General features: G+C 50.4%; 1 protein-coding gene across 4 annotated transcripts in view; it reads left to right on the top strand.

Annotated features, from left to right (window-relative positions):
• Positions 1-5000, top strand: part of LOC125044594 (CLIP-associating protein 1-B-like) — a 363686-nt gene that overhangs the window by 121979 nt on the left and 236707 nt on the right. The gene's annotated exons all lie outside the window — the stretch shown is intronic.

Here is a 5000-nt window from a genome sequence, read left to right as displayed (position 1 = left end):
ATGGTCACAACGTTTACACAGCCGTAAATGCAGAGAGGTCGTCAAACGTTTTCTGGAGATCGCCTCACGTCTGCTTCTTTGTTTGATGTTATTGGTTTTATGCTTTTCCATTTAAGGAGGATTTACTTTTGTATTGTTTTATGGCAAATGCCTTGATTTGGTTTTTATATTGAAAATCGGGGCGTCTTGAAAATATATGATTTATAAAGCCAATTAACATTTGTGAATATATACTTAATCTGTCCGTTTTTTAGTAACTTGGCAGCGGAATCGGGTCTGCTAACTGATTAGTTTCCTTGCAGACTTGACGTGCCGTCGGGATTCCCTTCGGGGGTGGAAGGGTGTAGGGGGAGGGGGGGGAGGCTACGCAAGTGTGGCAAAAAGTGTAAATTATTAACTTTGGTATGTTTTATCCAAATAGTATTTTTGGATAACGTTTTCGGAAACAGCAAGACGAAAGATAATGGATATATTCATTGTATTATTGTGATTATTAATTGCACCAATTTATCATTACTGGTTTTCTTAATTTTAAAGTGAGAGTGAAGACCAGTTTTGCTTCATCTGCAGCGGGACAACAGATGCCATGATACAATTAACGGAGATTGTCTTGTTCGAAGGAGGCATTTTAATCTTTGTTTCCCAGGGTCGTTCCCCGCAGCGGCTGAGAGTTAATTGAAGAAATGAAAAAAAACAAAAAACGCAGAGAATAAAAGCTGAAAGAATGTGAAATACTAGTTTATTTTCTGTCTTTTCGAGCGTAGATTTGATATGAACAGCATTTCTTCTCGTTTCTTTCGTCCTTTTTTTTTATATATAAATGTAATTCCCTCTCGTTTAGCGGTCGGAAAGTGCCTCCTCAGGGATGTTTACAAACACTTCCCTCGCTTGTAAGCGGGAGGGAAAGCGCGCTCAATTATCCTTGGCCGCGGATCGGTTCGGCTGGCTTGTGCCGAGGGTAAACCGACCCGAATTCTTGGCCTTTTGGGCGATTTCGGGGAAACTGGATCGTAAGTTTGGTATTTTTGGAAATTACGTTTTTGCAGGGTGGGTGACGTGGTTAGGGTGGGATGGAGGTGAGGGGGGGTAGAGTGGGAGTTACAATGTCGCTTGGTCTGTGTTTGTAGGGGGTGGTAGTGGGTGGGCGGGTCTCGAAAGAGGGATGGGGGGGGGGGGGGGGGGGGGGGGGAAGTGAATGGGGGAATTTAGTGGCGCGGAAATCGGTGTTGATTGTTTGCGGTTGGCGTCTCTTCCTTCGTTTTTCTTTTCTTCTCTCCATTCTCCATATTATTCGTGTGTTCCGTTTTACTAGTTGTCACTTTTATCGCTTTGTTTTTTTTTTTTTTTTCAAATTATCGTTTGATCACTTTTTATCTTTAATATTCCTCCACCTTATTCTTATCTTTTATATTTATTTTCCTTGCATTTCCTTTTATTCTTTACCTTTCCCTTTCCGCTTCCATTCCATTTCGTCTCCTTTGCCCTTCTTATTCTCGACTTTTTTTCTTCGTTTCATCTTTCTCCCTCCACCACCACTTTCTCTAGCTCCTCTTTCCCCAAATCACGGTCACCGCCACGAGCCAGTTAACCTTGCTCTTGAAACCCCATTAATATAATGTTTAATGCCCTTATATAATTGCAAGTGGCTGGCGATGCTTGAAACCATTGCGTCGCACCCCTTTTTCGTTTCTATTTCAAGGTTAATGTCCGGATCCTCCTTTGGCGTCGACTTCGGGTCACATCCTTTGGCGAAGAAAATGTGCAAACGCCTCTGATTATTCGCTACGTGCCCCTGTTGCCGCGTTTTGTTGCAGGATCATTGCAGATCATGACTCGCTCATCTTGCAAGGCTGTGCTGCCTGTGACGTCCACCAGCAGAGTTTCGCGATCGTTGAATCGTACACGTTCAGATTTTCTTCAGATTTATTCATTTATTATTTTTTTTCTTGGGGTAGGGGGCGTGTTGCGGCGGATTTCATAGTTTCCTCGAGTGACCCGGATGTTATTTGGGCGGTGTTCTTGTTAAATACGTCATGCATGCGCTTGCCGAAATGATGATTGTCAACCGCGGGCTTTCTCGGTCATGCATGCTTTGGGATGAGTGGTGAAGAAGCGAGGAGATTAAAGCGAGTGCTTAGAGTCTCGCCTCGGCGGACAAGAAGGTTTCCGGCGCTCCTCTCCACCCGATGGCCCGATTGTGCAAGTCTCGCTTCATTTGCGAGTTGTAGGCTCATCTATATGTCGCTCCTGTCTTGGGAAAATCTTATTTATTAGTGTATTAATAAACTTATTAAAAGAGGCGTTTTTTAAGGCGTTGGCGCGCGCCGGAATGCATAATTGCGCCATGACCCGAGGCGAGTCTTGGGTGTAACGGCATTGCAGAAAGCGAGGGATGTGGAGGGCGTGCACAAGGGATTCCTGGTGTGGGAGGGCGCCGGGGGCGGAGGAGGGCAGGGGAGGAGCGACGGCTAACACGGTAAAAGGAATAATAAGCGAAGAGTGCTTGGACGTCCACGCTGAATGAAGGATAATGCCGCATCGCTCGAACCCTCTTCCCTGGCACCGGCTGGTCAGCGTGATGTTATTGTGCGTCCACGACAGGATGACCTCTGGGCTCGAGGCAAAGGTCGCGGTCCGCGAGGGGTCTGGCGTGGTCGCAGTGCAGGCCCCGAGAGCACGCCAACTCGTTCCCTGTTATTTCTCCGCTGGGGACGCCAGGTCAGTGTCCCCGCTTCGGGTCCGTCGGCGATACAGTGCTTATGTTCCGTCACAACAATGGCTGTGACCGTTACGCCAACGGGGATAAAACCTCGACAAAGACAGGCGAGGAAGATGCAGCTTCCTTGTCATCACTCTTCCTGGTTCTCGAATAAATGTACCGGTGCCAAGCTGTCCCGGTTCATGAATAACCACAAAACGAGCACGGTCTCCGAGTATGAGGGCCATGGACGGAAACAAGTCGCGCAGAAACAGGGGTTCTTGCTGAGCTATAATTATATGATTAGGGAGAGAGAAATAAAATAGTCTGAAAGGGGAATTGGATGGAGTAGACGAGTCATAAGAGGTGAATGGTCGAGACGAAATCAAGATATCAAATGTGGCAATAAAACAGTAGGGGAAAGGTGTCTTATACGGGTCGTGTATATTTGGTTGGGGTTTGTAGGACCTTCATTTACCCGACCTCCAACATAGACTTCCTGAGGCAAGGAAGCGACGAAAATAATTTGCTGCTTGTCGCTTCTTATCTTGGGGACAGATGCCCGCGAGGTCTTTCCTTTCACTTTAGTTACAAATATTAGAGAAAGATGTCGTCAGCTGACTGGCCATGTACCGAGCCAAATCAGCATTGTATTTTTTGTCGAGCTTATGAGAATGATATCTAGACCAGGGAAACTAGCAGCAACCTTGCCTCACGACCCGCCATTATCGCTTTCACTGCCTCCTACACCCTCCTCGGTCGCCTTTTGCGAAGCCCTTTGATCGTTTCCAACACCCACGGCTCGTCTGGTACTCCTTTACCTGTTGCCGTTTGCTTCATCATGTTCCACTTCTTCGTGTACGCGCTCATTCATACACTCCTGCACGCTTTGTTGCACTCGCTCGCTCATTCACTCTTTCGTTAGCCCATTTATTTATTTATTCCATCTTTCTCTCTTTCTCTCCCCCCCTCTCACTCTCCCTCTTACTCTATCTCTCACTCTCTCTCACTTTTTCTCTCACTCTCTCTCTCTCTCTCTCACTTTTACTCTCACTCTCTCTCAATCTCTTTCCCTTCCTCTTAATCTATCTCCCTTCCTCTCCCTCCCTCCCTCCTTCCCTCCCTCCCTCCCTCCCTCCCTCCCTCCCTCCCTCCCTCCCTGCCTCCCTCCCTGCCTCCATCCTCCCTCCTCCCTCCCTCCCTCCCTCCCTCCCTCCCTCCCTCCCTCCCTCCCTCCCCCTCCCTCCCCTCCCTCCCTCCTCCCTCCCTCTCCCTCCCTCCCTCTTCCTCCTTCTCCCTCCTTCTCCCTCCCTCCCTCTTCCTCCCTCCTTCTCTCTCCCTCCTCCCTCCTCCCTCCCTCCTCCCTCCCTCCTCCCTCCCTCCTCCCTCCCTCCTCCCTCCTTCTCCCTCCTTCTCCCTCCCTCCCTCCTCCCTCCCTCCCTCTTCCTCCCTCCTACATACACATACAGCCGAGTGTCCATCGGTCACAAAAATACGAGGAAAATCACGAGCAGCAATTTATTCATTACCATGTCCCACCACCCGCATTATGACGCTCGCCCCTTCATGATCCCTTGCACCTTAACACGCCCACAGATTTTCCTCGCTCTCCATGGCGCCACCTCTCCTACTCCTCCATCATTTCTTCCTTCTCCCAATACTCCTCCCTTCTTCACCCCCCTGTATCCTCCCAATCCCATTCACTTTCCTCCTCCTCTTCTTCCTCCCCCTCCTCCTCCTTCTCCTCCTCCTCCTCCTCCTCCTCCTCCTCCTCCTCCTCCTCCTCCTCCTCCTCCTCCTCCTCCTCCTCCTCCTTCCCCTCCTCCCTCCTCCTCCTCCTCCTCCTCCCACCTCCTCCTCCTCCTCCTCCTCCTCCTCCTCCTCCTACTCCTCCTCCTCCCCCCTCCTCCTCCTCCTCCCACCTCCTCCTCCTCCTCCTCCCACCTCCTCCTCCTCCTCCTCCCACCTCCTCCTCCTCCTCCTCCCACCTCCTCCTCCTCCTCCTCCTCCCACCTCCTCCTCCTCCTCCTCCTCCTCCTCCTCCTCCTCCTCCTCCTCCTCCTTCTCCTCCCACCTCCTCCTCCTCCTCCTCCTCCTCCCACCTCCTCCTCCTCCTCCTCCTCCTCCTCCTCCTCCTCCTCCTCCTCCTCCTCCTCCTCCTCCTCCCTTCACCTTGCCCCTTCCCCCTCCCTACTCTCCGCCTTCACTACTGCCATTTTCGGCAACGTGAGCGAAGAGAATGTCAAGCACGGCCCCGTTTGTGGCGAGGAGGAAATGCCACCTCGTTTGAGTCTTTTTTTCC

Source organism: Penaeus chinensis, chromosome 36 (genome assembly GCF_019202785.1).
Source record: "Penaeus chinensis breed Huanghai No. 1 chromosome 36, ASM1920278v2, whole genome shotgun sequence".
Classification (NCBI taxonomy): domain Eukaryota; kingdom Metazoa; phylum Arthropoda; class Malacostraca; order Decapoda; family Penaeidae; genus Penaeus; species Penaeus chinensis.
Note: the sequence above shows the minus strand (reverse complement) of the source record. Positions and strands in the feature narration are given on the sequence as shown.